This window comes from Alosa sapidissima, chromosome 22, assembly GCF_018492685.1.
Source record: "Alosa sapidissima isolate fAloSap1 chromosome 22, fAloSap1.pri, whole genome shotgun sequence".
Classification (NCBI taxonomy): domain Eukaryota; kingdom Metazoa; phylum Chordata; class Actinopteri; order Clupeiformes; family Clupeidae; genus Alosa; species Alosa sapidissima.
Window position 1 is genome coordinate 14,661,226 of NC_055978.1, and position 7,400 is coordinate 14,668,625.

Below are 7,400 nucleotides of genomic sequence, written 5' to 3' on the forward strand. Positions count from 1 at the left end.
CTGGAGCTGGAGTGTACATATGTGTGTGTGTATATGTGTGTGTGCCTGTGTTTGTGTGTGTTTGACTTCAAGGCTGGTGGGGATAGGGTTTGTTTGCTTTGGCTTGTATCATGCAGCAGCACATGCGTGCAGCACCACTGCTCTGGGGCATGACATTGTTATTGTATGATAATTGCTTTACGAGCTCCAGCCTTATCTCATCCAAATATAATAAAACCTTAATCAGTCTGAAGTTTGCTAGGCACTCTCCGAATGGTCATGCTCTTTCCACAGCCAGGTGTAATAAGGTCATGTGCAAAACAAGACATTATTTGATCCAGACCCAGGGTGTATTGTGATTAGCATGATAGAAGGAATTGCTGCTGAACCAGCACGAGGCATCTTAAACGATGACCTATCCATGAAACAAAGGTGTATGCACAGCTTCTTTACTACATATGAGGCGGAGAGTCAGAAATGTCTATTGCTCTCAGAACCAATTTATTTATTTTGGTACAGTCCATTTCTATATCATAGAACAATGATGGCAGCAGGCAAAAGTCATTTTAAATATAAAAATGGTTCTCTTTGATTGCAATTATCTTTTATTGAGAAATGATTGCTGTGTTTACGCAGAGAGAACCCCTGACTGTTGGCATTTCAGTGCATGGCCAAGGGAGCGCTTCTCTGTGTTTGGTGCCTCAGCTCCTATGCATACTGATGGGGGGGGGGGGGGCAGTGGGTCATTTACAAGAAAGCAATTACACGGCACTGTCCTGCAACCTGCTCCTGCTGAGAGACTAGCATGTACTGAAGCATGGAATGGACCAAGCTGCTAAAGCCAAAGCTGAGGTTTGCCAGCCACACCTGTGACACATGCTCCTGTGACCGTCAACAAGCAACTGATCTGTGCCTCACTGCAAATCAGTCTGGGCCCAACTCCACCTGTAGGATGATGATGGTGAAGAAGAAGATGGTGATGGTGGTAATGATGGTGAAGATGATGATGATGATGATGATGATAATGATGGTGATGATGATGATGATGATGATGATGATGAGAGTGACAAGGATGAAGATAATTATTATGATAACAATTACACCGATGATGATGATGATGATGATGATGATGATGATTACGGTGATGATGAGAGTGACAAGGATGAAGATAATTACCATGACAACAATGACAACGACAATGATGATGATAGTGAGGATGATGGTGGTGGTGATGTTTTTGTTGTTGATGAGGATGATGATGGTTATCAGGCCCATTTTTGCTGAAGATTTAGACATGCTGCACCAGCTTATCTGTCTATGCAGTGCTGAGTCAGGAGACGTTGCGTTGGTGGTGAAGTTTGTCAGAGAGCTGATGATGAAACCCAACACAGGCCTCCAGGGGGACTCCTTTTCTTTCCCTCTCTCTCTCTCTCACACACACACACACACACACACACACACACACACAGACACACACACACACACACACAGGGGAGTGTTTTGGGAAATGTAACGGATCTGACTCAGGTCTCACCAGCCTGTGCCGTCTGTGTGTGTGTGTGTCTGTGTCTGTGTGTCTACGTGCCGTCTGTGCATGTGCGTGTGTGTTTGCCTGCCGTCAGTGTGTGTATCTCCATGTGTGTGTGTGTCTGTCTGTGTGCGTAATAGCAGATAATGGAACGGCGGGCTCTGAATCGGAGGGCTCCCCACCGCACCAGTGCATTCAATGGGCGTTTGATGATTAATGAGCGGTCTGGGTCAAATCACCCGCCATGACAGCTTTGTTTTTCAGAGAACGGGAAAAAATGGGCTTAACAAAATTACTCTCCATTATGAGCCGGTCTACACAACCATTATAACATGATGGCAAAGTTCAGGAATGCCGTATACACCTCTGGTCAACATCTTGCCTAGTCACGTTTAGGATGAAGGGACAGACAAATAATATCTCACTGTATATGTATCAGATAAAAAAGGTGATACAGAAGAATGTTAAGAGTTTGGTTCCAAACGCTATATTTCCATTTTTGAAAACATTAATAAGTTATGTTATTTAATTGTGTTTCAGGTAATATCGTTACTTTTGAATGAGTAACGATAAATCAAATAATAAATGATTCATTAAAATGGAGGATATAGCGTTTTGGAACCAAACTCTTCATGTCTTCATAATCTTCTTGACTATACTTCAAACCAGAAAGCTTTTTGACAGCTTGCTTCTGTATTAGCTTTCACTTTTTGAGGCTTTTTTTCTACACACAGAACTGAAGTTGGTGAGGTGCAGGGGAGGAAAGGCAGTGCCCTTGACTGAATGCTTTGATTTCTTTATCAGTGCTGATAAAGATAATGGGAGGGACTACAAAGCGGCGATGTGTTGGCAGTGCACTCGATACACACACTTCCTTCAACAACTGCCCTGTGTGTGTGTGTGTGTGTGTGTGTGTCTGTCCTTGTGCGGGATGTATCTGAATCTGAGCACCAATCCCCTGTCCTTGACATACCCTGACCCATACTTCCTGCTGTCTTTCCCACGCACGCCACACACACACACACACACACACACACACACACACACACACACACACACACACACACACACACACACACACACACACACACACACACACACACACACACGCACAAACATGCATTGCACACACGCGCACACACACACACATAAACACACGTGCACGCACACATACACAACCTCACATGCACCCATCACCAGCGACCATCTTTCTTTTTTAGTTTAGTTTTTCCTCTTTTTGATTTTGTGGAAAGCGGCTGTGGCCGCCGCTCCATCACTGTCAGCGAGGACACTGGATTCAATTTAGCCACAGCAAGAAGAGGAGGAAGAAGAAGATGGGGAAATAGAAGAGAAAAAAAACTGAACGCAGCCTCTCCCCATTTATTTATTCAGTGGCCAAAACGCTGAGTAGTCACAGTTTTACACCCCGTCATTATGTCTCTACGCTTCAATGCACACGTAAAACACTTCTCCTCTTGCGCAGACGCACACTCGGCCCCTGCAGTGGAGTCGAGGCAAAAAGACGCAAAGTGCTTTTATGACCGTCCCATTCGTTTTTATGCCCCCCCCCCACACACACACACACACACACACACACTCAAAAAGCCCCAAATATCCAAGAGACGCTCCTCGTGCCACAAACTTGAGGTCACTCCCGAGGTCTGTTTCATGCACACTCAGCATGTTTCGGTGGGGGTAGAGTAGGGGGGGAGAGGAAGGGAGGGATAAGAGGAGGAAAGGAGGCACACTCCTCCACTAGTTTGTTCGTTTTTCTTTCCTGTCACCCTTTCTTTTTTTCTTTTTTGTAAACTGGCAAGTCACGTCCTGCAGCTCTTGAAGTAATTACCCAAATCACCCAGAACTAATGTTAGCAGCCTCCTTAAAGTACACATAGAAGGCTCCCTCTTTCTCCCCTTCTCTCTTTCTCTCTCTCTCTCTCTCTCTCCCTCTCTCTCCCTCTCTTTCTCTCTCCTTACCACTTTCTTACTCCCTCAGCCCACCACTCCCTCCTAATAACTACATTCTCTTAGGCTGGATTTCCACCAGAGGGGGAGGCTAATTAAGCACATTAGCCTCTGACATTAGCTCCAGCCTCCACACTACCAACAGCCCCCTATTACCCACCTCCACCCACCCCTCACCCTCAGCTAAAGGCTAGTCCCCCCCCCATTCCCCTTCACCCACATCCCCACACCCTCTGCCTGTCCTCTCAGGCTACAACAAGAGGGAAGCTAACCACCCTGCACGCTAACCCTGTGCCGCAGCATCTGGGCCCCTACAGTCCCTGCCTGCCGTCTCCGCGAGTCAACAGATTGCTAGCAGGTGCTAGCTATGGCCCTGCTTGTTTTCATATGGACTCTGTTAGGAACACTATGGCGGCCGCCCAACTGGGAGCGTTTCCATCGCATTGAAGTCCTCCGAGTCCTCCTCGGTGCTGTGTGCTAGCTTCCATGCCTGAGGAGGGTTTCTTTTTTTTTTTTTTCGTTTTTTTTTTTTTTTTTTGCTTTTGTGTTGTCCTCGTTTCTCCTCAGGCGTCGCTATTAGCGCTACGCTTCAACTTTCAGAGGTCGATTAGCGTGCTGCCTCGCACCACGTGCGGCGCGTCTGCTGCACGTGGCGGCGCGTGGCGGGGGTAGCCACAGGCAGCGCCACTCTTGAGCCCATCCACTTTTTTTTTTGTCCATCTCTGAAAGCGAGCCGGGCTTCAGCTGCTCTGATGTCATCTGAGGCCGAAACGAGCCGATGAATGAACTAAGCCTCGAATGGAGCGCAGCAGCTCTAGCGATCAAACAGCCGCCACTCTGCTGCCTGCTGCTGCCGCTCTCTCACTCTCTCTCTCTCTTTCTCTCTTTCTCTTTCTTTCTCTCTTTCTCTCTCACTCTCTCTGCCGCTTCTGTCATGCAATCCCCGCCATTCACAGCCAACGCGCTCTGCTCAGCTCTGCTCTCCGCCACTGCCCAGGCAGCTGGGGACCTCCAAACTCTCATTATCTCCACTGCTTTTTGGATCTCTCCATGGCGCTGCAGGCATGGGCTCTGTGTCTGAGATAAAGCATCCCACGAGACGCTGTCTCTCTCTCTCTCTCTCTCTCTCTCCATCTCTCTCTCTTTCTCTATCTCTCACCCACTCACTCCCTCTCTCCCTCTCTCTTCTTCTCTTTTTGAAAGCCCATTCCCAGCACAGGGGGGATGAAGAGCAAAAAAGACAAGATCAAATTATGCAATGTGTTATTCTTGGGCAGAAGTCCATTCCAAAATCACTTCATTGCCGGGCAGTGTTGCCAAAGGAAGGGACATTGCTTGATTATGTGTTTGTTTCCCACCATGATTTGTTTGTTTCGTATTTTTATTTATGTATTTGGGAAGGATGCTTCAATGAGATCGAGAGAGAGAGAGAGAGGAAGAGAGAGAGAGAGAGAGAAATGCTGGACTTTCTCATGCAATGGTATTCATCTGGGGTAGATATTATTTGAACTGGCACTCACTCGCAGGGCGGACCACTGCGTCTGTCAAAAAACACAGAACCGCCGTCCAAGGGCCATAATCAGATTCAAATACAAGCTCGGAGAGCCCTCATTAAAACGCACTTTGTGAATGAATGTCCGCCGCATGGTGGCATGACTATTTCTTTGAGTCATTGCCTCCTCTGCGAGCAACTATGTGATCGGAGGTTGCCAAAAAAGCCCCTGCCTTTGAGCAAGACACTTCAATTTACTTATTTGATCGTCGTCTCTCACTTGTATGTGTTCTTCTCCGAAGAGACCCAGTCCCATTACAGCTATTCTCTCTTTCATTTTGCACGTTCGTTTTGTTCTACCGTGTTAATCAAAACATGGAAGCTTCCCGTCACTCAAGCCAGCACAAACCTCCATTAAGAGGTATGTTTTCCTATATTGATGACTGGGAGGCAAGCCCTGGCTCCATGGCTGGTAGATTAATGGCTTTCACGCTACACTGATTTATGAATGCAGGATGAGGCAGCGTGTCCTGTTAATATTCCAGGAAGATAATAGAAAACACATTGCTCTACTGACAGGCCCACTCCCTCTATATCACCATAAGTCAGGGGGAGAAATCTTCTTCTAATCAAAAGGGTCAAATGAGTTTCATATCTGTTTGGTGTAATTTTCAAATGCTAAAGAACTCACACATGACTCCTGGCTTTCCAAAGACAACAAAAAAAAAAAAAAAAAAAAAAAAAGAAAATGAAAGTAAATTAAAGACAAGAGGGCAATTTCACCATGTGGTGATAAAATGTCAATTTAGGAAAAGCAAAGAATGGATTTTTTTTCCCCGTCGTGACAGGAATAGAGAAAGCACTTTCACACAGAGCCTGACATGGTTGAGACTCTGGCAGTCTCAGCAGGCACTCCTACTTAAGATTCAGAGCCAGGGTTCCCACACAGAGACTGCTTAAAATGTACAACAGTTAAAACTCTTCCATGAAATGTGGGGAGAAGAACTAAAAAACAAACACAACAACAACAACAGCAACTTTTGCACTGCAACTGAGCGAATGCATATCAGTGCGGACGCCTTTCCCTTCTCTGGCTCCCAGACAGAGGCTGTTGAAATGTTGACCGCCAAACCATATGGTTGGAGCTAATGGCCGTAAACACAGTGTTTTGGTCTGTCGTCCCCTCGAGCCCTCCTGCTGGGTAACAGTTGGGGTAAAGGTTTGCAAGCAGTGTCATTAAAGCCGCATCGTGGAAGAGTGGCACCAGTCTAATCCACGCACTGACAGCCCCCACCCCCTCTGTGTCTCTTGCTCTTCCTCTCTCTCTTCCTCATTCTCTCTCTCTCTGTCTCTCTCTTTCTCTCTCTCTTTCTCTTGTCTCCGGCCTAGTTGCTCTGGCTCACCGCACTATAATCTACCCAGCACCAAGGAGAGGAATAGCCTGTTCAGCTGCTTCTTAGCTCCTGTTCTACGGTGGTAACAGAGGGGAAAGTGTGGGCTCCGTTTCCATTCAAACGCATGCGCTGATAAACTGCTGTGAATGTCATGTCAATGTAAAGTCCACCTGATGCCAGGTTGTTTTGCATAGGGACAAAATAACGTCTGCTTAGGCAGTTTATTTGACTGAACGCAGATATGGCGTCTGTGCAGCATCGAGGAGAAACTCCACACTGTGGTGATGAGCTGATAAAGACTTACTCGTCTGCGACGGTGTTTGTTTTTCCGTTTTCTCTAGACCCAAGGTGGTGTGATCCACTTTCTCATGAAAGCTGGGCCTTTTGACGCTGACAATCTGCCTGTCTGTCCAACCACACACACACACACACACACACACACGCACACACGCACACACACACACGCCGTGCCTCAGGACGGAGGTGCAGCGGCTGTTTCCCATCACGTCTCTTCAGGGGTGGCCGGTCAGCTGTGTTTATGTCTTTGTTTAAAGCGGACAGATGTAGAACTACTCGCGGCTCCCTCCGTTCTCCGACCGCAGGGGGAAATTGGGCGAGGGTGAGCACGAGAAGAATGCCCCACCACAAACACACCCCCCCACCCCCGTGTGCTTTCATCGAGGCCGACTCACCGACTCACTCTATCCACACGGTTGCCATTGTCTTAAAGCCCTTCAGTCAGGTTGGACCTTGGCGAAGATCACGTTAGGTGAACCGGTTGTGTTGCTTTGACCGGCCTTAACCTCGTGTCATCGCCTCGGGCACTCTCATGGGGGTCCAGAGAGTCCAGCACTCCGCTTGATGTCTCAGAAAGACACCGAGGCACAAGTCCCTGCGGGACATCATCCTTTCGTCAGACTCTGCAGTATTGCACTCTTCTGCTTCCCACAGTATTATTCTCTCTGTTTTTCTTCTCTCTCTGTCACTTCCATGGCTTAGAAGATTTGACTTGATCTGCCCCGTTCCTTGTACCTCATACTCCC